This window comes from Rhipicephalus microplus, chromosome 9 (genome assembly GCF_043290135.1).
Source record: "Rhipicephalus microplus isolate Deutch F79 chromosome 9, USDA_Rmic, whole genome shotgun sequence".
Lineage (NCBI taxonomy): Eukaryota > Metazoa > Arthropoda > Arachnida > Ixodida > Ixodidae > Rhipicephalus > Rhipicephalus microplus.
In genome coordinates, this window is record NC_134708.1 from 68932532 (window position 1) to 68959284 (window position 26753).

General features: G+C 48.6%; 27 non-coding genes across 27 annotated transcripts; all 27 read right to left on the bottom strand.

Annotated features, from left to right (window-relative positions):
• Nucleotides 1-615: 615 nt before the first annotated feature.
• Nucleotides 616-687, bottom strand: TRNAD-GUC (transfer RNA aspartic acid (anticodon GUC)). The gene has a single exon. It is a non-coding gene; the product is annotated as a tRNA-Asp (tRNA).
• A 223-nt stretch (nt 688-910) lies between these two features.
• Nucleotides 911-982, bottom strand: TRNAD-GUC (transfer RNA aspartic acid (anticodon GUC)). Its single transcript has one exon. It is a non-coding gene; the product is annotated as a tRNA-Asp (tRNA).
• Nucleotides 983-1498: 516 nt separating this feature from the next.
• TRNAD-GUC (transfer RNA aspartic acid (anticodon GUC)) lies at nt 1499-1570 on the bottom strand. Its single transcript has one exon. It is a non-coding gene; the product is annotated as a tRNA-Asp (tRNA).
• A 221-nt stretch (nt 1571-1791) lies between these two features.
• Nucleotides 1792-1863, bottom strand: TRNAD-GUC (transfer RNA aspartic acid (anticodon GUC)). Its single transcript has one exon. It is a non-coding gene; the product is annotated as a tRNA-Asp (tRNA).
• Nucleotides 1864-2669: 806 nt separating this feature from the next.
• Nucleotides 2670-2741, bottom strand: TRNAD-GUC (transfer RNA aspartic acid (anticodon GUC)). The gene has a single exon. It is a non-coding gene; the product is annotated as a tRNA-Asp (tRNA).
• An 813-nt stretch (nt 2742-3554) lies between these two features.
• TRNAD-GUC (transfer RNA aspartic acid (anticodon GUC)) lies at nt 3555-3626 on the bottom strand. Its single transcript has one exon. It is a non-coding gene; the product is annotated as a tRNA-Asp (tRNA).
• Nucleotides 3627-3847: 221 nt separating this feature from the next.
• TRNAD-GUC (transfer RNA aspartic acid (anticodon GUC)) lies at nt 3848-3919 on the bottom strand. The gene has a single exon. It is a non-coding gene; the product is annotated as a tRNA-Asp (tRNA).
• Nucleotides 3920-4725: 806 nt separating this feature from the next.
• On the bottom strand, nt 4726-4797 carry TRNAD-GUC (transfer RNA aspartic acid (anticodon GUC)). Its single transcript has one exon. It is a non-coding gene; the product is annotated as a tRNA-Asp (tRNA).
• A 1103-nt stretch (nt 4798-5900) lies between these two features.
• Nucleotides 5901-5972, bottom strand: TRNAD-GUC (transfer RNA aspartic acid (anticodon GUC)). The gene has a single exon. It is a non-coding gene; the product is annotated as a tRNA-Asp (tRNA).
• A 512-nt stretch (nt 5973-6484) lies between these two features.
• Nucleotides 6485-6556, bottom strand: TRNAD-GUC (transfer RNA aspartic acid (anticodon GUC)). Its single transcript has one exon. It is a non-coding gene; the product is annotated as a tRNA-Asp (tRNA).
• A 6694-nt stretch (nt 6557-13250) lies between these two features.
• On the bottom strand, nt 13251-13322 carry TRNAD-GUC (transfer RNA aspartic acid (anticodon GUC)). Its single transcript has one exon. It is a non-coding gene; the product is annotated as a tRNA-Asp (tRNA).
• An 805-nt stretch (nt 13323-14127) lies between these two features.
• On the bottom strand, nt 14128-14199 carry TRNAD-GUC (transfer RNA aspartic acid (anticodon GUC)). The gene has a single exon. It is a non-coding gene; the product is annotated as a tRNA-Asp (tRNA).
• Nucleotides 14200-15008: 809 nt separating this feature from the next.
• Nucleotides 15009-15080, bottom strand: TRNAD-GUC (transfer RNA aspartic acid (anticodon GUC)). The gene has a single exon. It is a non-coding gene; the product is annotated as a tRNA-Asp (tRNA).
• Nucleotides 15081-17057: 1977 nt separating this feature from the next.
• Nucleotides 17058-17129, bottom strand: TRNAD-GUC (transfer RNA aspartic acid (anticodon GUC)). The gene has a single exon. It is a non-coding gene; the product is annotated as a tRNA-Asp (tRNA).
• Nucleotides 17130-17348: 219 nt separating this feature from the next.
• On the bottom strand, nt 17349-17420 carry TRNAD-GUC (transfer RNA aspartic acid (anticodon GUC)). The gene has a single exon. It is a non-coding gene; the product is annotated as a tRNA-Asp (tRNA).
• A 513-nt stretch (nt 17421-17933) lies between these two features.
• Nucleotides 17934-18005, bottom strand: TRNAD-GUC (transfer RNA aspartic acid (anticodon GUC)). The gene has a single exon. It is a non-coding gene; the product is annotated as a tRNA-Asp (tRNA).
• Nucleotides 18006-19693: 1688 nt separating this feature from the next.
• On the bottom strand, nt 19694-19765 carry TRNAD-GUC (transfer RNA aspartic acid (anticodon GUC)). Its single transcript has one exon. It is a non-coding gene; the product is annotated as a tRNA-Asp (tRNA).
• A 219-nt stretch (nt 19766-19984) lies between these two features.
• Nucleotides 19985-20056, bottom strand: TRNAD-GUC (transfer RNA aspartic acid (anticodon GUC)). The gene has a single exon. It is a non-coding gene; the product is annotated as a tRNA-Asp (tRNA).
• A 1391-nt stretch (nt 20057-21447) lies between these two features.
• Nucleotides 21448-21519, bottom strand: TRNAD-GUC (transfer RNA aspartic acid (anticodon GUC)). The gene has a single exon. It is a non-coding gene; the product is annotated as a tRNA-Asp (tRNA).
• A 219-nt stretch (nt 21520-21738) lies between these two features.
• TRNAD-GUC (transfer RNA aspartic acid (anticodon GUC)) lies at nt 21739-21810 on the bottom strand. The gene has a single exon. It is a non-coding gene; the product is annotated as a tRNA-Asp (tRNA).
• Nucleotides 21811-23788: 1978 nt separating this feature from the next.
• TRNAD-GUC (transfer RNA aspartic acid (anticodon GUC)) lies at nt 23789-23860 on the bottom strand. The gene has a single exon. It is a non-coding gene; the product is annotated as a tRNA-Asp (tRNA).
• A 224-nt stretch (nt 23861-24084) lies between these two features.
• Nucleotides 24085-24156, bottom strand: TRNAD-GUC (transfer RNA aspartic acid (anticodon GUC)). Its single transcript has one exon. It is a non-coding gene; the product is annotated as a tRNA-Asp (tRNA).
• Nucleotides 24157-24669: 513 nt separating this feature from the next.
• TRNAD-GUC (transfer RNA aspartic acid (anticodon GUC)) lies at nt 24670-24741 on the bottom strand. The gene has a single exon. It is a non-coding gene; the product is annotated as a tRNA-Asp (tRNA).
• A 217-nt stretch (nt 24742-24958) lies between these two features.
• TRNAD-GUC (transfer RNA aspartic acid (anticodon GUC)) lies at nt 24959-25030 on the bottom strand. The gene has a single exon. It is a non-coding gene; the product is annotated as a tRNA-Asp (tRNA).
• Nucleotides 25031-25836: 806 nt separating this feature from the next.
• On the bottom strand, nt 25837-25908 carry TRNAD-GUC (transfer RNA aspartic acid (anticodon GUC)). The gene has a single exon. It is a non-coding gene; the product is annotated as a tRNA-Asp (tRNA).
• A 220-nt stretch (nt 25909-26128) lies between these two features.
• Nucleotides 26129-26200, bottom strand: TRNAD-GUC (transfer RNA aspartic acid (anticodon GUC)). The gene has a single exon. It is a non-coding gene; the product is annotated as a tRNA-Asp (tRNA).
• A 224-nt stretch (nt 26201-26424) lies between these two features.
• TRNAD-GUC (transfer RNA aspartic acid (anticodon GUC)) lies at nt 26425-26496 on the bottom strand. The gene has a single exon. It is a non-coding gene; the product is annotated as a tRNA-Asp (tRNA).
• Between the last annotated feature and the right edge of the window lie 257 nt (nt 26497-26753).

The following is a 26753-nucleotide window of genomic DNA, read 5'->3' on the forward strand; positions in this document are numbered from 1 at the left end:
CAATTTCCCCTCTATGGTAACTAAAAAATTACTGCTCCCCGTTCGGCAATCGAACCCCGGTCTCCCGCGTGACAGGCGGGGATACTGACCACTATACTAACGAGGATATGCGCATGCACGGCAGACACGACGGTGTTGTCAGCGAGATCCCAACTCTCGCTTGACATGACTTTTTCAATGGGACAGAAAAAAAAACACCTTGCGCTAGAGCTTCCCCATTATATTAGCTTACTCCGGGGGAGATGGAGAAAACGAAGATTATTTTGCCGAATGATATATTAGTGCAGGTTGAATTTCCACCCTATGGTAACTAAAAAATTACTGCTCCCCGTCGGGAAATCGAACCCTGGTCTCCCGCGTGACAGGCGGGGATACTGACAACTATACTAATGAGGATATGCGCATGCACGGCTGACACGACGGTGTTGTCAGCGAGATCACAACTCTAGCTTGACATGACTGTTTTAGTGGGACAGAAAAAAAGAACACCTGGCGCTAGAGCTTCCCCATTATATTAGCTTACTCTGGGGGAGATGGAGAAAACGAAGATTATTTTGCCGAATGATATATTAGTGCAGGTTGAATTTCCACACTATGGTAACTTAAAAATTACTGCTCCCCGTCGGGGAATCGAACCCCGGTCTCCCGCGTGACAGGCGGGGATACTGACAACTATACTAACGAGGATATGTGTATGCACGGAAGACACGACGGTGTTGTCAGCGACATCACAACTCTAGCTTGACATGACTGTTTCAGTGGGAGAGGGAAAAAACAAAGACACCTGGCGCTAGAGTTTTCCCATTATATTAGCTTACTCTGGAGGAGATGGAGAGAACGAAGATTATTTTGCCGATTGGTATAGCAGTGCAGGTTCAATTTCTACCCTATGGCAACTAAAAAATCACTGTTCCCCGTCGGGGAATTAAACCCCGGTCTCCCGCGTGACAGGCGGGGATACTGACCACTATACTAACGAGGATATGCGCAGGACGGCAGACTAGACGGTGTTGTCTGCGAGATCAACACTCTTGCTTGACACGACTGTTTCAGTGGGAGAGAAAAAATACAGACACCTGGAACTAGAGCTTTTCCATTATATTAGCTTACTCTGGAGGAGATGGAGTAAACGAAGATTATTTTGCCGAATGGTATATTAGTGCAGGTTGCATTTCCACCCTATGGTAACTAAAAGATTACTGCTCCCCGTCGGGGAATCGAACCCCGGTCTCCCGCGTGACAGGCGGGGATACTGAGAACTATACTAACGAGGATTTGCGCATGCACGGCAGACACGACGGTGTTGTCAGCGAGATCACAACTCTAGCTTGACATGACTGTTTCAGTGGGAGAGGAAAAAAAACAAAGACACCTGGCGCTAGAGTTTTCCCATACTATTAGCTTACTCTGGAGGAGATGGAGAGAACGAAGATTATTTTGCCGATTGGTATAGCAGTGCAAGTTCAATTTCCACCCTATGGTAACTAAAAAATTACTGCTCCCCGTCGGGGAATTAAACCCCGGTCTCCCGCGTGACAGGCAGGGATACTGACCACTATACTAACGAGGATATGCGCATGACGGCAGACACGACGGTGTTGTCTGCGAGATCAACACTCTTGCTTGACACGACTGTTTCAGTGGGAGAGAAAAAAAAACAGAAACCTGGAACTAGAGTTTCTCCATTATATTAGCTTACTCTGGAGGAGATGGAGTGAACGAAGATTATTTTGCCGAATGGTATATTAGTGCAGGTTGAATTTCCACCCTATGGTAACTAAAAGATTACTGCTCCCCGTCGGGGAATCGAACCCCGGTCTCCCGCGTGACAGGCGGGGATACTGACCACTATACTAACGAGGATATGCGCATCGACGGCAGACTCGACGGTATTGTCTGCGAGATCACAACTCTAGCTTGACATGACTGTTTCAGTGGGAGAGGAAAAAAAACAAAGACACCTGGCGCTAGAGTTTCCCCATTATATTAGCTTACTCTGTAGGAGATGGAGAGAACGAAGATTATTTTGCCGATTGGTATAGCAGTGCAGGTTCAATTTCCCCTCTATAGTAACTAAAAAATTACTGCTCCCCGTTCGGCAATCGAACCCCAGTCTCCCGCGTGACAGGCGGGGATACTGACCACTATACTAACGAGGATATGCGCATGCACGGCAGACACGACGGTGTTGTCAGCGAGATCCCAACTCTCGCTTGACATGACTTTTTCAATGGGACAGAAAAAAAAAACACCTTGCGCTAGAGCTTCCCCATTATATTAGCTTACTCCGGGGGAGATGGAGAAAACGAAGATTATTTTGCCGAATGATATATTAGTGCAGGTTGAATTTCCACCCTATGGTAACTAAAAAATTACTGCTCCCCGTCGGGAAATCGAACCCCGGTCTCCCGCGTGACAGGCGGGGATACTGACAACTATACTAACGAGGATATGCGCATGCACTGCCGACACGACGGTGTTGTCAGCGAGATCACAACTCTAGCTTGACATGACTTTTTCAGTGGGACAGAAAAAAAGAACACCTGGCGCAAGAGCTTCCCCATTATATTAGCTTACTCTGGAGGAGATGGAGAAAACGAAGATTATTTTGCCGAATGATATATTAGTGCAGGTTGAATTTCCACACTATGGTAACTTAAAAATTACTGCTCCCCGTCGGGGAATCGAACCCCGGTCTCCCGCGTGACAGGCGGGGATACTGACAACTATACTAACGAGGATATGTGTATGCACGGAAGACACGACGGTGTTGTCAGCGAGATCACAACTCTAGCTTGACATGACTGTTTCAGTGGGAGAGGAAAAAAAACAAAGACACCTGGCGCTAGAGTTTTCCCATTCTATTAGCTTACTGTGCAGGAGATGGAGAGAACGAAGATTATTTTGCCGATTGGTATAGCAGTGCAAGTTCAATTTCCACCCTATGGTAACTAAAAAATTACTGCTCCCTGTCGGGGAATTAAACCCCGGTCTCCAGCGTGACAGGCAGGGATACTGACCACTATACTAACGAGGATATGCGCATGACGGCAGACACGACGGTGTTGTCTGTGAGATCAACACTCTTGCTTGACACGACTGTTTCAGTGGGAGAGAAAAAAAAACAGAAACCTGGAACTAGAGCTTCTCCATTATATTAGCTTACTCTGGAGGAGATGGAGTAAACGAAGATTATTTTGCCGAATGGTATATTAGTGCAGGTTGAATTTCCACCCTATGGTAACTAAAAGATTACTGCTCCCCGTCGGGGAATCGAACCCCGGTCTCCCGCGTGACAGGCGGGGATACTGAGAACTATACTAACGAGGATTTGCGCATGCACGGCAGACACGACGGTGTTGTCAGCGAGATCACAACTCTAGCTTGACATGACTGTTTCAGTGGGAGAGGAAAAAAAACAAAGACACCTGGCGCTAGAGTTTTCCCATACTATTAGCTTACTCTGGAGGAGATGGAGAGAACGAAGATTATTTTGCCGATTGGTATAGCAGTGCAAGTTCAATTTCCACCCTATGGTAACTAAAAAATTACTGCTCCCCGTCGGGGAATTAAACCCCGGTCTCCCGCGTGACAGGCAGGGATACTGACCACTATACTAACGAGGATATGCGCATGACGGCAGACACGACGGTGTTGTCTGCGAGATCAACACTCTTGCTTGACACGACTGTTTCAGTGGGAGAGAAAAAAAAACAGAAACCTGGAACTAGAGTTTCTCCATTATATTAGCTTACTCTGGAGGAGATGGAGTGAACGAAGATTATTTTGCCGAATGGTATATTAGTGCAGGTTGAATTTCCACCCTATGGTAACTAAAAGATTACTGCTCCCCGTCGGGGAATCGAACCCCGGTCTCCCGCGTGACAGGCGGGGATACTGACCACTATACTAACGAGGATATGCGCATCGACGGCAGACTCGACGGTATTGTCTGCGAGATCACAACTCTAGCTTGACATGACTGTTTCAGTGGGAGAGGAAAAAAAACAAAGACACCTGGCGCTAGAGTTTCCCCATTATATTAGCTTACTCTGTAGGAGATGGAGAGAACGAAGATTATTTTGCCGATTGGTATAGCAGTGCAGGTTCAATTTCCCCTCTATAGTAACTAAAAAATTACTGCTCCCCGTTCGGCAATCGAACCCCAGTCTCCCGCGTGACAGGCGGGGATACTGACCACTATACTAACGAGGATATGCGCATGCACGGCAGACACGACGGTGTTGTCAGCGAGATCCCAACTCTCGCTTGACATGACTTTTTCAATGGGACAGAAAAAAAAAACACCTTGCGCTAGAGCTTCCCCATTATATTAGCTTACTCCGGGGGAGATGGAGAAAACGAAGATTATTTTGCCGAATGATATATTAGTGCAGGTTGAATTTCCACCCTATGGTAACTAAAAAATTACTGCTCCCCGTCGGGAAATCGAACCCCGGTCTCCCGCGTGACAGGCGGGGATACTGACAACTATACTAACGAGGATATGCGCATGCACTGCCGACACGACGGTGTTGTCAGCGAGATCACAACTCTAGCTTGACATGACTTTTTCAGTGGGACAGAAAAAAAGAACACCTGGCGCAAGAGCTTCCCCATTATATTAGCTTACTCTGGAGGAGATGGAGAAAACGAAGATTATTTTGCCGAATGATATATTAGTGCAGGTTGAATTTCCACACTATGGTAACTTAAAAATTACTGCTCCCCGTCGGGGAATCGAACCCCGGTCTCCCGCGTGACAGGCGGGGATACTGACAACTATACTAACGAGGATATGTGTATGCACGGAAGACACGACGGTGTTGTCAGCGAGATCACAACTCTAGCTTGACATGACTGTTTCAGTGGGAGAGGAAAAAAAACAAAGACACCTGGCGCTAGAGTTTTCCCATTCTATTAGCTTACTGTGCAGGAGATGGAGAGAACGAAGATTATTTTGCCGATTGGTATAGCAGTGCAAGTTCAATTTCCACCCTATGGTAACTAAAAAATTACTGCTCCCTGTCGGGGAATTAAACCCCGGTCTCCAGCGTGACAGGCAGGGATACTGACCACTATACTAACGAGGATATGCGCATGACGGCAGACACGACGGTGTTGTCTGTGAGATCAACACTCTTGCTTGACACGACTGTTTCAGTGGGAGAGAAAAAAAAACAGAAACCTGGAACTAGAGCTTCTCCATTATATTAGCTTACTCTGGAGGAGATGGAGTAAACGAAGATTATTTTGCCGAATGGTATATTAGTGCAGGTTGAATTTCCACCCTATGGTAACTAAAAGATTACTGCTCCCCGTCGAGAATCGAACCCCGGTCTCCCGCGTGACAGGCGGGGATACTGACCACTATACTAACGAGGATATGCGCAACGACGGCAGACTCGACGGTATTGTCTGCGAGATCACAACTCTAGCTTGACATGACTGTTTCAGTGGGAGAGGAAAAAAAACAAAGACACCTGGCGCTAGAGTTTCCCCATTATATTAGCTTACTCTGGAGGAGATGGAGAGAACGAAGATTATTTTTCCGATTAGTATAGCAGTGCAGGTTCAATTTCCCCTCTATGGTAACTAAAAAATTACTGCTCCCCGTTCGGCAATCGAACCCCGGTCTCCCGCGTGACAGGCGGGGATACTAACCACTATACTAACGAGGATATGCGCATGCACGGCAGACACGACGGTGTTGTGAGCGAGATCCCAACTCTCGCTTGACATGACTTTTTCAGTGGGACAGAAAAAAAAAACTCCTTGCGCTAGAGCTTCCCCATTATATTAGCTTACTCCGGGGGAGATGGAGAAAACGAAGATTATTTTGCCGAATGATATATTAGTGCAGGTTGAATTTCCACCCTATGGTAACTAAAAAATTACTGCTCCCCGTCGGGGAATCGAACCCCGGTCTCCCGCGTGACAGGCGGGGATACTGACAACTATACTAACGAGGATATGCGCATGCACGGCTGACACGACGGTGTTGTCAGCGAGATCACAACTCTAGCTTGACATGACTGTTTCAGTGGGACAGAAAAAAAGAACACCTGGCGCTAGAGCTTCCCCATTATATTAGCTTACTCTGGAGGAGACTGAGAAAACGAAGATTATTTTTTCGAATGATATATTATTGCAGGTTGAATTTCCGCCCTATGGTAACTAAAAAATTACTGCTCCCCGTCGGGGAATTAAACCCCGGTCTTCTGCGTGACAGGCAGGGATACGGACCACTATACTAACGAGGATATGCGCACGACGGCAGACACGACGGTTTTGTCTGCGAAATCAACACTCTAGCTTGACACGACTGTTTCAGTGGGAAAGAAAAAAAAACAGACACCTGGCGCTAGAGCTTCCCCAATATGATAGCTTACTCTGGAGGAGATGGAGAAAACGAAGATTATTTTGCCGAATGGTATATTAGTGCAGGTTGAATTTCCACCCTATGGTAACTAAAAGATTACTGCTCCCCGTCGGGGAATCGAACCCCGGTCTCCCGCGTGACAGGCGGGGATACTGACCACTATACTAACGAGGATATGCGCATGCACGGCAGACACGACGGTATTGTCTTCGAGATCACAACTCTAGCTTGACATGACCGTTTCAGTGGGAGAGGAAAAAAAACAAAGACACCTGGCGCTAGAGCTTCCACATTATATTAGCTTACTCTGGAGGAGATGGAGAGAACGAAGATTATTTTGCCGAATGGTATAGCAGTGCAGGTCAATTTCCAACCTATGGAAACTAAAAAATTAATGCTGCCCATCGGGGAATCGAACCCCGGTCTCCCACGTGACAGGCGGGGATACTGACCACTATACTAACGAGGATATGCGCATGCACGGCAGACACGACGGTGCTGTCAGCGAGATCACCACTCTAGCTTTACATGACTGTTTCAGTGGGAGAGGAAAAAAAACAAAGACACCTGGCGCTAGAGTTTTCCCATTCTATTAGCTTACTCTGGAGGAGATGGAGAGAACGAAGATTATTTTGCCGATTGGTATAGCAGTGCAAGTTCAATTTCCACCCTATGGTAACTAAAAAATTACTGCTCCCCGTCGGGGAATTAAACCCCGGTCTTCCGCGTGACAGGCGGGGATACTGACCACTATACTAACGAGGATATGCGCATGCACGGCAGACACGACGGTGTTGTCAGCGAGATCCCAACTCTCGCTTGACATGACATTTTCAGTGGGACAGAAAAAAAACACCTTGCGCTAGAGCTTCCCCTTTATGTTAGCTTACTCCGGGGGAGATGGAGAAAACGAAGTTTATTTTGCCGAATGATATATTGTCACGATGAATCACAAGTACTGGGGGGATTTATTGAACAACCGGGTGGCTAGCTCTAGGACGATGCGTCAGTCGGGGCTGGCTCTCGAGCAGAGAAGAACGCGATCTTCTTCTTTCCTCCAGATTTAGAGCCGCTCTTGCTGCCAACCCACTACGTGCTGGCGGCATTATCCCCCCTTCCGAAAAGAAAAAAAACAACAAGTACCAAAAAGAGGAAAGGAAAGTACATAGCAGCACCGCGATGCTACTACATAGGCACGTGAAAAAAAAATGGAAATTCGGATGAAGTGAAAGTAAAAATTGAAGAGCGTGCCTACATAGGAAACGTCAATGAACGAGAAAGTAAGTTCACAAAATAAACAAAAAACACAAAGAACGCTGTACGGTAAAGGAAAAGTTACGAACAACGCGCAATAAATGGCTTCATGCGCAACACATGAACGACGTCCGGCATCAGCCGTGTCCTGCTCCGTGCATGGGGTGTTGAGTCCGGAACCACTTCGTAGTTCACGTCACTGACGCGGCGTAACACTTTATATGGGCCAACGTACCGGCTCAGCAACTTTTCACTAAGGCCACGGCGGCGGACGGGCGTCCACACCCAAACTTGATCTCCGGGGCTGTAAAACACTTCTCTGTGGCGGGTATTATAGCGTCGTGCGTCTGCCTGCTGTTGCTGGCCGATGTGCAGTCGCGCGAGCTGCCGGGCTTCCTCGGCACGCTCTGCGAATTCTTCGGCGTCTGTTGCCAACTCGTCTTCGTCCTGACACGGTAGCATTGAGTCTAGCATGGTCTGCACTTCGCGGCCGTAGAGAAGTCGAAATGGCGTGAATCGCGTGGTCTCTTGCACGGCGGTATTGTACGCGAAGGTCACGTAAGGCAAGATCCGGTCCCATGTTTTGTGCTGTACGTCGATGTACATTGAGATCATGTCTGCGAGGGTCTTATTCAGTCGTTCAGTAAGTCCGTTGGTTTGCGGGTGGTACGCAGTTGTCCTTCGGTGTCTGGTGTTGCTCAGTTTGAAAACTTCGTCCGTAAGCTGCGCCGTGAATGCCGTCCCTCTGTCCGTTATTACACTGGAAGGAGCACCATGTCGTAACACGATGTGGCGCATGAAAAATTGTGCTACCTCAGAAGCCGTGGCTCGTGGGATCGCCTGGGTTTCAGCGTAGCGTGTCAAATAGTCGGTCGCGACGATCACCCATTTGTTGTTGTCCGCAGACATAGGAAAAGGCCCGAGAATGTCCATGCCGACTTGGTCGAACGGCGTGCAGGGTGCTTCAATGGGCTGAAGCAAACCAGCTGGCTTAACAGATGGTTGCTTTCGGCGCTGACATTCCCGACAGCTCTTGACGTACTTCTTGACGCTTGCCGAAAGTCCTGGCCAATAGTACCTCTCACTCACTCTGGCAAGTGTTCGTGAGTAGCCCAGATGACCGGATGTGGGTTCGTCATGGCAAGCGAAGAGGACGTCGTCTCGCATGTCTCGAGGAACCACCAGGAGGTAGGCACGGTTGTTCGAACGAGCGTTCTTCTTGTACAGCACACCATCTCGAAGGCAGAACGACGGCAACGAGCGGAATAAATGACGTGGTATGACTGTGTCCTGGCCCTCTAAATGATCGATGATCGGACGAATCTCTGCGTCATCCCGCTGCCGTTTACTCAAGTCTGATGAGCTAATGGCGCCCAGGAAGCCTTCGTCTTCCTCTGCTTCCTGACTGCCGACATGAAGGGGCGCGCGTGACAGTGTGTCAGCGTCTTCATGCTTACGGCCGGACTTATGGACGATGGTGACGTCAAATTCCTGCAGCCGCAAGCTCCACCGTGCTAGCCGTCCTGAAGGGTCGCGCAGGCTTGCCAACCAGCAGAGGGCGTGGTGGTCCGTCACTATCTTGAAGGGACGACCATAAAGGTACGGGCGGAACTTGGTGATTGCCCACACGACTGCGAGGCACTCTTTCTCCGTAGTGGAATAATTCGCCTCAGCACGCGATAGCGAGCGGCTGGCGTAGGCTATCACTCTTTCGATGTCTTCTTGACGCTGAACGAGCACTGCACCGAGCCCAATGTTACTAGCGTCGGTATGGACCTCCGTGTCAGCATCATCGTCGAAATGAGCGAGAACGGGCGCTGATTGCATGCGCTGTCGCAGCTCATCAAAAGCTGCTTGTTGCTCGTTTTCCCAGACAAACGGTGTGTCGTCTCTTGTGAGACGAGTCAGAGGTTCTGCTATCTGTGAAAAGCCATGAATGAATCGGCGATAGTAGGCGCACAAACCAAGGAAGCGCCGGACGGCTTTCTTATCGACAGGAGCTGGTAATTCGGCAACAGCGGCAAGCTTGTCCGGATCGGGACGGATTCCTTCGGCGCTAACTACATGTCCAAGAAACTTCAGTTCTTTATAGCCGAAGTGGCACTTCTGTGGCTTTAGTGTGAGGTCCGCCGATCGGATAGCCTCCAGCACGCTGCGCAGGCGCTGAAGGTGCTGCTCGAACGTGGCAGAGAAGACCACCACATCGTCAAGGTAGACAAGACAAGTCTGCCACTTCAGCCCTGTGAGGACAGTGTCCATCATTCGCTGGAAAGTCGCCGGCACTGAACACAAGCCGAAAGGGAGTACTCGAAATTGGTATAGGCCGTCTGGAGTCACGAAGGCTGTCTTTTCGCGGTCTCGCTGATCTACCTCGATTTGCCAGTACCCGCTTTTGAGATCGAGAGAAGTGAAATAATGGGCATGACGAAGTCTATCTAGCGAATCGTCGATACGCGGTAGCGGGTACACATCCTTTTTGGTCACGTTGTTAAGCTTTCGGTAATCGACGCAGAAGCGTAGCGACCCGTCCTTCTTTTTGACAAGCACGACTGGAGATGACCACGGGCTGTTGGATGGTTCGATAACGCCATCGTCAAGCATCTCGCGAACTTGCGTACGTATCGCTTCACGTTCTTTAGCCGACACGCGGTAGGGGTGCTGGTGTATTGGGCGTGCGTCCTCGTACGTGATGATCCTGTGTTGAGTGATGGACGTCTGGCGGATCTTCGAGCAACTTGCGAAGCAAGACCTGTACTCGAACAAGAGCGCTCGCAGCGCAGTCTGGTTATCGGTGGACAGATCAGGATTGATGTCAATGTTGCTCATTGATGTGTCTGCGTTATCCACTACTTCTGACGTGAGACAGTTGGTTACGTTTGCTACTTCGTGGGCAAACGCTATCGAAGTGCCACGGAAAAGGTGTCGATGCTCATTGCTAAAGTTGGTAATGAGCAATTCAGATCGGCCGTCGCGAACGTGTATTACACTTCTCGCTACACATATGCCTTGCTGCAAGAGGTGTTCTAAATTTGTCTCGGCCACCACATCGCCAACGCTCAAACCACAGCATGTTACGTCGACTAGAACACTGGCTCGGGGAGGAAGCGTCACGCTCTGTTCAGAAATACGGAGTACGTCGACACGCATTCCGTCATCCTGCACGTTGATTGCTCGCTTGGCTGAGAACGTGACGCGGCGCTCTTGCAGATCAATGATAGCTCCATTTTCCTGTAGAAAATCAACTCCCAGAATGACGTCACGGGAGCATTCACGTAGAACAAGGCAGCTTGCTACGAATGTGTACCCTTGAATCTGTACTCTAGTTGTGCAGGCACCCAGTGGAGTAACGACATGGCCACCAGCTGTCCGAATCTGCGAGTTATGCCATGGTGTGATTACTTTTTTCAGCTGCGTTGTCAGTTTCCCGCTCAGTATGGAATAGTCTGCGCCGGTGTCCACTAACGCATTAACTACACAACCATCAATTGTTACTGCTATGTCGAGTGAAAGCCGGCTATCCTTTGCAGCAGCAGGTGATGTCGGACCAGTTTCTGTATTGTTCTGCGTCAATAGGAGGTCTTCAGCGCTTCGACGTTCAGCGACCCCGCCCCCAGAGGTCGCTTCGGCTAGTTTTCCCGGCGGGGGCTGGGAGATCGTGCGGTAGAATACCGCTGGGGCGTTGATGAAAATCGCCTCGGTGATGGCGAGCGCGACTGGCGCCCGGCAGATGGTGGTGCATGCTGCTGGGAGAGGTAGTTTTGGATGTCGCGTGGTCTCTGACCGAAACGGGGTGGCGGCGAGTACGCAGAGAAGCCGCGAAGCCCAAGACGGCGATATGGGCACTGGCGGTACAAGTGATCAGCTTCTCCGCAGTGAAAGCACAGAGGCCGGCGATCAGGTGTGCGCCAAACATCAGACTTACGAGGAGACGTGCGCCGATCGTCGATGTACTGAACTGGTTGCACTGAACGATGGGCGACAGAAGCACCAGGGACAAAGGGCAGGGGCGGTGGCGTGTACGTGCCTTCGTAGTACGGTATGTGCTGCGCTGACTGTAGTGAAGCAGCAGGAACAGGATGGACGAATAATGGCGGCGTTGCAGCAGGGCGTTTCAAGGCTTCCGCGTAGGTTGTCTCACGGCGGTATTCAGCAGGAGCTGGCACAGCTGTATCACGAGGCAAGGTGTCCCGGAGGGCCTGGTGCAGCTCATCCTTGATCACAGTCGCAATAGAGTTGACTGTAGGATGAGGTGTTACACCAGCCTTTTGTAACTCTTCACGTACTACATCACGGATGAGTTCACGTAGACAGTCGTTGTTGGTTCTAGTGGCGGTGAAAATGTCGGCAGTAGACATGCCACTGACTCTCCTGTCGTATTGGTTGGATCGCTGCTGCAGCATTTTTTCCATTGTCACGGCCTCGGACAAGAACTCCGCGACCGTCTTCGGAGGACTTCGCACGAGGCCGGCAAAAAGCTGGTCCTTGACACCGCGCATCAAGTGACGCAACTTCTTGTCCTCAGTCATTCTCGAATCGGCCCGTCGGAAGAGGCGCGTCATGTCTTCGACGTACGCGGTCACAGTTTCGTTTGGCGACTGGACGCGAGCAAGAATAGCTCGTTCAGCTCTTTCTTGGCGGTCAGTGCTGGCATATGTCTGCAGAAGTCTACGACAGAATTCGGGCCACGTCGTCAGCTGCTCCTCCCGATTCTGATACCACGTGCGAGCCCCGTCTTCGAGATAGAAGTAGACACGACCCAGTTTCGCCGCGTCGTCCCACTGATTCAAGTTGGCTACGCGCTCGAAGTCCGCCAACCAGTCCTCAACGTCTTCGTGCTCCGTACCATGGAACGTCGGCGGTGCCCGTGGGCTTTCCAACGTATAGCGGTTCGGCGACGTGATTCCCGTTCCGGTTGCCAAGGTTTGTACCGAAGTGCTGGTCATGTTTGTTGATGTGGTGGGAGCAGTATCGTTGACTTCCGGAGGCAATCCCCTGATTCGGCGGCTGGTCCGATGCACGGGAGTGTTGACTGGCACTGGACTCGTATTACGGCTTCCTGGGGGGGTCTGCAGCATCCGTGAGGCTACCCCGCACCTTCCACCAGTTTGTCACGATGAATCACAAGTACTGGGGGGATTTATTGAACAACCGGGTGGCTAGCTCTAGGACGATGCGTCAGTCGGGGCTGGCTCTCGAGCAGAGAAGAACGCGATCTTCTTCTTTCCTCCAGATTTAGAGCCGCTCTTGCTGCCAACCCACTACGTGCTGGCGGCAATATTAGTGCAGGTTGAATTTCCACCCTATGGTAACTAAACAATTACTGCTCCCCGTCGGGGAATCAAACCCCGGTCTCCCGCATGACAGGCGGGGATACTGACAACTATACTAACGAGGATATGCGCATGCACGGCTGACACGACGGTGTTGTCAGCGAGATCACAACTCTAGCTTGACATGACTGTTTCAGTGGGACAGAAAAAAAGAACACCTGGCGCTAGAGCTTCCCCATTATATTAGCTTACTCTGGGGGAGATGGAGAAAACGAAGATTATTTTGCCGAATGATATATTAGTGCAGGTTGAATTTCCACACTATGGTAACTTAAAAATTACTGCTCCCCGTCGGGGAATCGAACCCCGGTCTCCCGCGTGACAGGCGGGGATACTGACAACTATACTAACGAGGATATGCGCATGCACGGCCGACACGACGGTGTGTTCAGCGAGATCACAACTCTAGCTTGACATGACTGTTTCAGTGGGACAGAAAAAAAGAACACCTGGCGCTACAGCTTCCCCATTACATTAGCTTACTCTGGAGGAGATGGAGAAAACGAAGATTATTTTGCCGAATGATATATTAGTGCAGGTTGAATTTCTTCCCTATGGTAACTAAAAAATTACTGCTCCCCGTCGGGGAAATAAACCCCGGTCTCCCGCGTGACAGGCGGGGATACTGGCCACTATACTAAGGAGGATATGCGCATGCACGGCAGACACGACGGTATTGTCAGCGAGATCACAACTCTAGCTTGAAGTGACTGTTTCAGTGGGACAGAAAAAAAGAACACCTGGCGCTAGAGCTTCCCCATTATATTAGCTTACTCTGGAGGAGATGGAGAAAACGAAGATTATTTTGCCGAATGATATATTAGTGCAGGTTGAATTTCCACCCTATGGTAACTAAAAAATTACTGCTCCCTGTCGGGGAATTAAACCCCGGTCTCCCGCGTGACAGGCGGGGATACTGACCACTATACTAACGAGGATATGTGTATGCACGGAAGACACGACGGTGTTGTCAGCGAGATCACAACTCTAGCTTGACATGACTGTTTCAGTGGGAGAGGGAAAAAACAAAGACACCTGGCGCTAGAGTTTTCCCATTATATTAGCTTACTCTGGAGGAGATGGAGAGAACGAGGATTATTTTGCCGATTGGTATAGCAGTGCAGGTTCAATTTCCACCCTATGGCAACTAAAAAATCACTGCTCCCCGTCGGGGAATTAAACCCCGGTCTCCCGCGTGACAGGCAGGGATACTGACCACTATACTAACGAGGATATGCGCAGGACGGCAGACTAGACGGTGTTGTCTGCGAGATCAACACTCTTGCTTGACACGACTGTTTCAGTGGGAGAGAAAAAAAACAGACACCTGGAACTAGAGCTTTTCCATTATATTAGCTTACTCTGGAGGAGATGGAGTAAACGAAGATTATTTTGCCGAATGGTATATTAGTGCAGGTTGAATTTCCACCCTATGGTAACTAAAAGATTACTGCTCCCCGTCGGGGAATCGAACCCCGGTCTCCCGCGTGACAGGCGGGGATACTGAGAACTATACTAACGAGGATTTGCGCATGCACGGCAGACACGACGGTGTTGTCAGCGAGATCACAACTCTAGCTTGACATGACTGTTTCAGTGGGAGAGGAAAAAAAACAAAGACACCTGGCGCTAGAGTTTTCCCATTCTATTAGCTTACTCTGGAGGAGATGGAGAGAACGAAGATTATTTTGCCGATTGGTATAGCAGTGCAAGTTCAATTTCCACCCTATGGTAACTAAACAATTACTGCTCCCCGTCGGGGAATTAAACCCCGGTCTCCCGCGTGACAGGCAGGGATTCTGACCACTATACTAACGAGGATATTCGCATGACGGCAGACACGACGGTGTTGTCTGCGAGATCAATACTCTTGCTTGACACGACTGTTTCAGTGGGAGAGAAAAAAAAACAGAAACCTGGAACTAGAGCTTCTCCATTATATTAGCTTACTCTGGAGGAGATGGAGTAAACGAAGATTATTTTGCCGAATGGTATATTAGTGCAGGTTGAATTTCTACCCTATGGTAACTAAAAGATTACTGCTCCCCGTCGGGGAATCGAACCCCGGTCTCCCGCGTGACAGGCGGGGATACTGACCACTATACTAACGACGATATGCGCATCGACGGCAGACTCGACGGTATTGTCTGCGAGATCACAACTCTAGCTTGACATGACTGTTTCAGTGGGAGAGGAAAAAAAACAAAGACACCTGGCGCTAGAGTGTCCCCATTATATTAGCTTACTCTGTAGGAGATGGAGAGAACGAAGATTATTTTGCCGATTGGAATAGCAGTGCAGGTTCAATTTCCCCTCTATGGTAACTAAAAAATTACTGCTCCCCGTTCGGCAATCGAACCCCGGTCTCCCGCGTGACAGGCGGGGATACTGACCACTATACTAACGAGGATATGCGCATGCACGGCAGACACGATGGTGTTGTCAGCGAGATCCCAACTCTCGCTTGACATGACTTTTTCAATGGGAAAGAAAAAACACCTTGCGCTAGAGCTTCCCCATTATATTAGCTTACTCCGGAGGAGATGGAGAAAACGAAGATTATTTTGCCGAATGATATATTAGTGCAGGTTGAATTTCCACCCTATGGTAACTAAAAAATTAATGCTCCCCGTCGGGAAATCGAACCCCGGTCTCCCGCGTGACAGGCGGGGATACTGACAACTATACTAACGAGGACATGCGCATGCATGGCTGACACGACGGTGTTGTCAGCAAGATCACAACTCTAGCTTGACATGACTGTTTCAGTGGGACAGAAAAAAAAGAACACCTGGCGCTAGAGATTCCCCATTATATTAGCTTACTCTGGGGGAGATGGAGAAAACGAAGATTATTTTGCCGAATGATATATTAGTGCAGGTTGAATTTCCACACTATGGTAACTTAAAAATTACTGCTCCCCGTCGGGGAATCGAACCCCGGTCTCCCGCGTGACAGGCGGGGATACTGACAACTATACTAACGAGGTTATGCGCATGCACGGCCGACACGACGGTGTTGTCAGCGAGATCACAACTCTAGCTTGACATGACTGTTTCAGTGGGAGAGGAAAAAAAACAAAGACACCTGGCGCTAGAGTTTCCCCATTATATTAGCTTACTCTGTAGGAGATGGAGAGAACGAAGATTATTTTGCCGATTGGTATAGCAGTGCAGGTTCAATTTCCCATCTATGGTAACTAAAAAATTACTGCTCCCCGTTCGGCAATCGAACCCCGGTCTCCCGCGTGACAGGCGGGGATACTGACCACTATACTAACGAGGATATGCGCATGCACGGCTGACACGACGGTGTTGTCAACGAGATCACAACTCTAGCTTGACATGACTGTTTCAGTGGGACAGAAAAAAAGAACACCTGGCGCTAGAGCTTCCCCATTATATTAGCTTACTCTGGAGGAGATGGAGAAAACGAAGATTATTTTGCCGAATGATATATTGGTGCAGGTTGAATTTCCGCCCTATGGTAACTAAAAAATTACTGCTCCCCGTCGGGGAATTAAACCCCGGTCTTCTGCGTGACAGGCAGGGATACTGACCACTATACTAACGAGGATATGCGCACGACGGCAGACACGACGGTTTTGTCTGCGAGATCAACACTCTAGCTTGACACGACTGTTTCAGTGGGAAAGAAAAAAAACAGACACCTGGCGCTAGAGCTTCCCCAATATAATAGCTTACTCTGGAAGAGATGGAGAAAACGAAGATTATTTTGCCGAATGGTATATTAGTGCAGGTTGAATTTCCACCCTATGGTAACTAAAAAATTACTGCTCCCTGTCGGGGAATTAAACCCCGGTCTCCCGCGTGACAGGCGGGGATACTGACCACTATACTAACGAGGATATGTGTATGCACGGAAGACACGACGGTGTCGTCAGCGAGATCAATACTCTAGCTTGACATGACTGTTTCAGTGGGAGAGGGAAAAAACAAAGACACCTGGCGCTAGAGTTTTCCCATTATATTAGCTTACTCTGGAGGAGATGAAGAGAACGAAGATTATTTTGCCGATTGGTATAGCAGTACAGGTTCAATATCCACCCTATCGCAACTAAAAAATCACTGCTCCCCGTCGGGGAATTAAACCCCGGTCTCCCGCGTGACAGGCAGGGATACTGACCACTATACTAACGAGGATATGCGCAGGACGGCAGACTAGACGGTGTTGTCTGCGAGATCAACACTCTTGCTTGACACGACTGTTTCAGTGGGAGAGAAAAAAACAGACACCTGGAACTAGAGCTTCTCCATTATATTAGCTTACTCTGGAGGAGATGGAGTAAACGAAGATTATTTTGCTGAATGGTATATTAGTGCAGGTTGAATTTCCACCCTATGGTAACTAAAAGATTACTGCTCCCCGTCGGGGAATCGAACCCCGGTCTCCCGCGTGACAGGCGGGGATACTGACCACTATACTAACGAGGATATGCGCATCGACGGCAGACTCGACGGTATTGTCTGCGAGATCACAACTCTAGCTTGACATGACTGTTTCAGTGGGAGAGGAAAAAAAACAAAGACACCTGGCGCTAGAGTTTCCCCATTATATTAGCTTACTCTGGAGGAGATGGAGAGAATGAAGATTATTTTGCCGATTAGTATAGCAATGCAGGTTCAATTTCCCCTCTATGGTAACTAAAAAATTACTGCTCCCCGTTCGGCAATCGAACCCCGGTCTCCCGCGTGACAGGCGGGGATACTAACCACTATACTAACGAGGATATGCGCATGCACGGCAGACACGACGGTGTTGTCAGCGAGATCCCAACTCTCGCTTGACATGACTTTTTCAGTGGGACAGAAAAAACACTCCTTGCGCTAGAGCTTCCTCATTATATTAGCTTACTCCGGGGGAGATGGAGAAAACGAAGATTATTTTGCCGAATGATATATTAGTGCAGGTTGAATTTCCACCCTATGGTAACTAAAAAATTACTGCTCCCCGTCGGGGAATCGAACCCCGGTCTCCCGCGTGACAGGCGGGGATACTGACAACTATACTAACGAGGATATGCGCATGCACGGCTGACACGACGGTGTTGTCAGCGAGATCACAACTCTAGCTTGACATGACTGTTTCAGTGGGACAGAAAAAAAAGAACACCTGGCGCTAGAGCTTCCCCATTATATTAGCTTACTCTGGAGGAGATGGAGAAAACGAAGATTATTTTGCCGAATGATATATTAGTGCAGGTTGAATTTCCGCCCTATGGTAACTAAAAAATTACTGCTCCCCGTCGGGGAATTAAACCCCGGTCTTCTGCGTGACAGGCAGGGATACTGACCACTATACTAACGAGGATATGCGCACGACGGCAGACACGACGGTTTTGTCTGCGAGATCAACACTCTAGCTTGACACGACTGTTTCAGTGGGAAAGAAAAAAAAACAGACACCTGGCGCTAGAGCTTCCCCAATATAATAGCTTACTCTGGAGGAGATGGAGAAAACGAAGATTATTTTGCCGAATGGTATATTAGTGCAGGTTGAATTTCCACCCTATGGTAACTAAAAGATTACTGCTCCCCGTCGGGGAATCAAACCCCGGTCTCCCGCGTGACAGGCGGGGATACTGACAACTATACTAACGAGGATATGCGCATGCACGGCAGACACGACGGTATTGTCTTCGAGATCACAACTCTAGCTTGACATGACTGTTTCAGTGGGAGAGGAAAAAAAACAAAGACACCTGGCGCTAGAGTTTTCCCATTCTATTAGCTTACTCTGGAGGAGATGGAGAGAACGAAGATTATTTTGCCGATTGGTATAGCAGTGCCAGTTCAATTTCCGCCCTATGGTAACTAAAAAATTGCTGCTCCCCGTCGGGGAATTAAACCCCGGTCTCCCGCGTGACAGGCGGGGATACTGACCACTATACTAACCAGGATATGCGCATGCACGGCAGACACGACGGTTTTGTCTGCGAGATCAACACTCTAGCTTGACACGACTGTTTCAGTGGGAAAGAAAAAAAAACAGACACCTGGCGCTAGAGCTTCCACATTATATTAGCTTACTCTGGAGGAGATGGAGAGAACGAAGATTATTTTGCAGAATGGTATAGCAGTGCCGGTCAATTTCCAACCTATGGAAACTAAAAAATTAATGCTGCCCATCGGGGAATCGAACCCCGGTCTCCCACGTGACAGGCGGGGATACTGACCACTATACTAACGAGGATATGCGCATGCACGGCAGACACGACGGTGCTGTCTGCGAAATCACAACTCTAGCTTGACATGACTGTTTCAGTGGGAGAGGAAAAAAAACAAAGACACCTGGCGCTAGAGTTTTCCCATTCTATTAGCTTACTCTGGAGGAGATGGAGAGAACGAAGATTATTTTGCCGATTGGTATAGCAGTGCCAGTTCAATTTCCACCCTATGGTAACTAAAAAATTGCTGCTCCCCGTCGGGGAATTAAACCCCGGTCTCCCGCGTGACAGGCGGGGATACTGACCACTATACTAACCAGGATATGCGCATGCACGGCAGACACGACGGTGTTGTCAGCGAGATCCCAACTCTCGCTTGACATGACTTTTTCAGTGGGACAGAAAAAAAAACACCTTGCGCTAGAGCTTCCCCTTTATATTAGCTTACTCCGGGGGAGATGGAGAAAACGAAGATTATTTTGCCGAATGATGTATTAGTGCAGGTTGTATTTCCACCGTATGGTAACTAAACAATTACTGCTCCCCGTCGGGGAATCGAACCCCGGTCTCCCGCGTGACAGGCGGGGATACTGACAACTATACTAACGAGGATATGCGCATGCACGGCTGACACGACGGTGTTGTCAGCGAGATCACAACTCTAGCTTGACATGACTCTTTCAGTGGGACAGAAAAAAAGAACACCTGGCGCTAGAGCTTCCCCATTATATTAGCTTACTCTGGGGGAGATGGAGAAAACGAAGATTATTTTGCCGAATGATATATTAGTGCAGGTTGAATTTCCACACTATGGTAACTTAAAAATTGCTGCTCCCCATCGGGGAATCGAACCCCGGTCTCCCGCGTGACAGGCGGGGATACTGACAACTATACTAACGAGGATATGCGCATGCACGGCCGACACGACGGTGTGTTCAGCGAGATCACAACTCTAGCTTGACATGACTGTTTCAGTGGGACAGAAAAAAAGAACACCTGGCGCTAGAGCTTCCCCATTATATTAGCTTACTCTGGAGGAGATGGAGAAAACGAAGATTATTTTGCCGAATGATATATTAGTGCAGGTTGAATTTCTTCCCTATGGTAACTAAAAAATTACTGCTCCCCGTCGGGGAAATAAACCCCGGTCTCCCGCGTGACAGGCGGGGATACTGGCCACTATACTAAGGAGGATATGCGCATGCACGGCAGACACGACGGTATTGTCTGCGAGATCACAACTCTAGCTTGAAGTGACTGTTTCAGTGGGACAGAAAAAAAGAACACCTGGCGCTAGAGCTTCCCCATTATATTAGCTTACTCTGGAGGAGATGGAGAAAACGAAGATTATTTTGCCGAATGATATATTAGTGCAGGTTGAATTTCCACCCTATGGTAACTAAAAAATTACTGCTCCCTGTCGGGGAATTAAACCCCGGTCTCCCGCGTGACAGGCGGGGATACTGACCACTATACTAACGAGGATATGTGTATGCACGGAAGACACGACGGTGTTGTCAGCGAGATCACAACTCTAGCTTGACATGACTGTTTCAGTGGGAGAGGGAAAAGCAAAGACACCTGGCGCTAGAGTTTTCCCATTATATTAGCTTACTCGGGAGGAGATGGAGAGAACGAGGATTATTTTGCCGATTGGTATAGCAGTGCAGGTTCAATTTCCACCCTATGGCAACTAAAAAATCACTGCTCCCCGTCGGGGAATTAAACCCCGGTCTCCCGCGTGACACGCAGGGATACTGACCACTATATTAACGAGGATATGCGCAGGACGGCAGACTAGACGGTGTTGTCTGCGAGATCAACACTCTTGCTTGACACGACTGTTTCAGTGGGAGAGAAAAAAAACAGACACCTGGAACTAGAGCTTTTCCATTATATTAGCTTACTCTGGAGGAGATGGAGTAAACGAAGATTATTTTGCCGAATGGTATATTAGTGCAGGTTGAATTTCCACCCTATGGTAACTAAAAGATTACTGCTCCCCGTCGGGGAATCGAACCCCGGTCTCCCGCGTGACAGGCGGGGATACTGAGAACTATACTAACGAGGATTTGCGCATGCACGGCAGACACGACGGTGTTGTCAGCGAGATCACAACTCTAGCTTGACATGACTGTTTCAGTGGGAGAGGAAAAAAACAAAGACACCTGGCGCTAGAGTTTTCCCATTCTATTAGCTTACTCTGAAGGAGATGGAGAGAACGAAGATTATTTTGCCGATTGGTATAGCAGTGCAAGTTCAATTTCCACCCTATGGTAACTAAAAAATTACTGCTCCCCGTCGGGGAATTAAACCCCGGTCTCCCGCGTGACAGGCAGGGATACTGACCACTATACTAACGAGGATATTCGCATGACGGCAGACACGACGGTGTTGTCTGCGAGATCAATACTCTTGCTTGACACGACTGTTTCAGTGGGAGAGAAAAAAACAGAAACCTGGAACTAGAGCTTCTCCATTATATTAGCTTACTCTGGAGGAGATGGAGTAAAGGAAGATTATTTTGCCGAATGGTATATTAGTGCAGGTTGAATTTCCACCCTATGGTAACTAAAAGATTACTGCTCCCCGTCGGGGAATCGAACCCCGGTCTCCCGCGTGACAGGCGGGGATACTGACCACTATACTAACGAGGATATGCGCATCGACGGCAGACTCGACGGTATTGTCTGCGAGATCACAACTCTAGCTTGACATGACTGTTTCAGTGGGAGAGTAAAAAAACAAAGACACCTGGCGCTAGAGTTTCCCCATTATATTAGCTTACTCTGTAGGAGATGGAGAGAACGAAGATTATTTTGCCGATTGGTATAGCAGTGCAGGTTCAATTTCCCCTCTATGGTAACTAAAAAATTACTGCTCCCCGTTCGGCAATCGAACCCCGGTCTCCCGCGTGACAGGCGGGGATACTGACCACTATACTAACGAGGATATGCGCATGCACGGAAGACACGACGGTGTTGTCAGCGAGATCCCAACTCTCGCTTGACATGACTTTTTCAATGGGACAGAAAAAAAAACACCTTGCGCTAGAGCTTCCCCATTATATTAGCTTACTCCGGAGGAGATGGTGAAAACGAAGATTATTTTGCCGAATGATATATTAGTGCAGGTTGAATTTCCACCCTATGGTAACTAAAAAATTACTGCTCCCTGTCGGGAAATCGAACACCGGTCTCCCGCGTGACAGGCGGGGATACTGACAACTATACTAACGAGAATATGCGCATGCACGGCTGACACGACGGTGTTGTCAGCGAGATCACAACTCTAGCTTGACATGACTGTTTCAGTGGGAGAGGAAAAAAAACAGACACCTGGCGCTAGAGTTTTCCCATTATATTAGCTTACTCTGTAGGAGATGGAGAGAACGAAGATTATTTTGCCGATTGGTATAGCAGTGCAGGTTCAATTTCCCCTCTATGGTAACTAAAAAATTACTGCTCCCCGTTCGGCAATCGAACCCCGGTCTCCCGCGTGACAGGCGGGGATACTGGCCACTATACTAAGGAGGATATGCGCATGCACGGCAGACACGACGGTATTGTCTGCGAGATCACAACTCTAGCTTGACATGACTGTTTCAGTGGGACAGAAAAAAAGAACACCTGGCGCTAGAGCTTCCCCAATATATTAGCTTACTCTGGAGGAGATGGAGAAAACGAAGATTATTTTGCCGAATGATATATTAGTGCAGGTTGAATTTCCGCCCTATGGTAACTAAAAAATTACTGCTCCCCGTCGGGGAATTAAACCCCGGTTTTCTGCGTGACAGGCAGGGATACTGACCACTATACTAACGAGGATATGCGCACGACGGCAGACACGACGGTTTTGTCTGCGAGATCAACACTCTAGCTTGACACGACTGTTTCAGTGGGAAAGAAAAAAAAAACAGACACATGGCGCTAGAGCTTCCCCAATATAATAGCTTACTCTGGAGGAGATGGAGAAAACGAAGATTATTTTGCCGAATGGTATATAAGTGCAGGTTGAATTTCCACCCTATGGTAACTAAAAAATTACTGCTCCCTGTCGGGGAATCAAACCCCGGTCTCCCGCGTGACAGGCGGGGATACTGACCACTATACTAACGAGGATATGTGTATGCACGGAAGACACGACGGTGTTGTCAGCGAGATCACAACTCTAGCTTGACATGACTGTTTCAGTGGGAGAGGGAAAAAACAAAGACACCTGGCGCTAGAGTTTTCCCATTATATTAGCTTACTCTGGAGGAGATGGAGAGAACGAAGATAATTTTGCCGATTGGTATAGCAGTACAGGTTCAATTCCACCCTATGGCAACTAAAAAACCACTGCTCCCCGTCGGCGAATTAAACCCCGGTCTCCCGCGTGACAGGCAGGGATACTGACCACTATACTAACGAGGATATGCGCAGGACGGCAGACTAGACGGTGTTGTCTGCGAGATCAACACTCTTGCTTGACACGACTGTTTCAGTGGGAGAGAAAAAAAACAGACACCTGGAACTAGAGCTTCTCCATTATATTAGCTTACTCTGGAGGAGATGGAGTAAACGAAGATTATTTTGCCGAATGGTATATTAGTGCAGGTTGAATTTCCACCCTATGGTAACTAAAAGATTACTGCTCCCCGTCGGGGAATCGAACCCCGGTCTCCCGCGTGACAGGCGGGGATACTGACCACTATACTAACGAGGATATGCGCATGCACGGCAGACACGACGGTATTGTCTGCGAGATCACAACTCTAGCTTGAAATGACTGTTTCAGTGGGAGAGGAAAAAAAACAAAGACACCTGGCGCTAGAGCTTCCACATTATGTTAGCTTACTCTGGAGGAGATGGAGAAAACGAAGATTATTTTGCCGAATGGTATAGCAGTGCAGGTTCAATTTCCACCCTTTGGTAACTAAAAAATTACTGCTCCCCGTCGGGGAATCGAACCCCGGTCTCCCGCGTGACAGGCGGGGATACTGACCACTATACTAACGAGGACATGTGTATGCACGGAAGACACGACGGTGTTGTCAGCGAGATCACAACTCTAGCTTGACATGACTGTTTCAGTGGGAGAAGAAAAAAAACAAAAACACCTGGCGCTAGAGTTTCCCCATTATATTAGCTTACTCTGGAGGAGATGGAGAGAACGAAGATTATTTTGCCGATTGGTATAGCAGTGCAGGTTCAATTTCCACTCCATGGTAACTAAAAAATTACTGCTCCCCGTTCGGCAATCGAACCCCGGTCTCCCGCGTGACAGGCGGGGATACTGACCACTCTACTAACGAGGATATGCGCATGCACGGCAGACACGACGGTTTTGTCAGCGAGATCACAACTCTCGCTTGACATGACTTTTTCAGTGGGACAGAAAAAAAACACCTGGCGCTAGAGCTTCCCCATTATATTAGCTTACTCCGAGGGAGATGGAGAAAACGAAGATTATTTTTCCGAATGATATATTAGTGCAGGTTGAATTTCCACCCTATGGTAACTAAAAGATTACTGCTCCCCGTCGGGGAATCGAACCCCGGTCTCCCGCGTGACAGGCGGGGATACTGACCACTATACTAACGAAAATATGCGCATGCACGGCAGACACGACGGTGCTGTCAGCGAGATCACAACTCTAGCTAGACATGACTTTTTCAGTGGGACAGAAAAAAAAACACCTGGCGCTAGAGCTTCCCCATTATATTAGCTTACTCTGGGGGAGATGGAGAAAACAAAGATTATTTTGCCGAATGATATCTAGTGCAGGTTGAATTTCCACACTATGGTAACTTAAAAATTACTGCTCCCCGTCGGGGAATCGAACCCCGGTCTCCCGCGTGACAGGCGGGGATACTGACAACTATACTAACGAGGATTTGCGCATGCACGGCAGACACGATGGTGTTGTCAGCGAGATCACAACTCTAGCTTGACATGACTGTTTCAGTGGGAGAGGAAAAAAAACAAAGACACCTGGCGCTAGAGTTTTCCCATTCTATTAGCTTACTCTGGAGAAGATGGAGAGAACGAAGATTATTTTGCCGATTGGTATAGCAGTGCAAGTTCAATTTCCACCCTATGGTAACTAAAAAATTACTGCACCCCGTCGGGGAATTAAACCCCGGTCTCCCGCGTGACAGGCAGGGATACTGACCACTATACTAACGAGGATATGCGCATGACGGCAGACACGACGGTGTTGTCTGTGAGATCAGCACTCTTGCTTGACACGACTGTTTCAGTGGGAGAGAAAAAAAACAGAAACCTGGAACTAGAGCTTCTCCATTATATTAGCTTACTCTGGAGGAGATGGAGTAAACGAAGATTATTTTGCCGAATGGTATATTAGTGCAGGTTGAATTTCCACCCTATGGTAACTAAAAGATTACTGCTCCCCGTCGGGGAATTAAACCCCGGTCTCCCGCGTGACAGGCGGGGATACTGGCCACTATACTAAGGAGGATATGCGCATGCACGGCAGACACGACGGTATTGTCTGCGAGATCACAACTCTAGCTTGAAGTGACTGTTTCAGTGGGACAGAAAAAAGAACACCTGGCGCTAGAGCTTCCCCATTATATTAGCTTACTCTGGAGGAGATGGAGAGAACGAGGATTATTTTGCCGATTGGTATAGCAGTGCAGGTTCAATTTCCACCCTATGGCAACTAAAAAATCACTGCTCCCCGTCGGGGAATTAAACCCCGGTCTCCCGCGTGACAGGCAGGGATACTGACCACTATACTAACGAGGATATGCCCAGGACGGCAGACTAGACGGTGTTGTCTGCGAGATCAACACTCTTGCTTGACACGACTGTTTCAGTGGGAGAGAAAAAAAACAGACACCTGGAACTAGAGCTTCTCCATTATATTAGCTTACTCTGGAGGAGATGGAGTAAACGAAGATTATTTTGCCGAATGGTATATTAGTGCAGGTTGAATTTCCACCCTATGGTAACTAAAAGATTACTGCTCCCCGTCGGGGAATCGAACCCCGGTCTCCCGCGTGACAGGCGGGGATACTGACCACTATACTAACGAGGATATGCGCATGCACGGCAGACACGACGGTATTGTCTGCGAGATCACAACTCTAGCTTGAAATGACTGTTTCAGTGGGAGAGGAAAAAAAACAAAGACACCTGGCGCTAGAGCTTCCACATTATGTTAGCTTACTCTGGAGGAGATGGAGAAAACGAAGATTATTTTGCCGAATGGTATAGCAGTGCAGGTTCAATTTCCACCCTTTGGTAACTAAAAAATTACTGCTCCCCGTCGGGGAATCAAACCCCGGTCTCCCGCGTGACAGGCGGGGATACTGACCACTATACTAACGAGGACATGTGTATGCACGCAAGACACGACGGTGTTGTCAGCGAGATCACAACTCCAGCTTGACATGACTGTTTCAGTGGGAGAAGAAAAAAAACAAAGACACCTGGCGCTAGAGTTTCCCCATTATATTAGCTTACTCTGGAGGAGATGGAGAGAATGAAGATTATTTTGCCGATTAGTATAGCAATGCAGGTTCAATTTCCCCTCTATGGTAACTAAAAAATTACTGCTCCCCGTTCGGCAATCGAACCCCGGTCTCCCG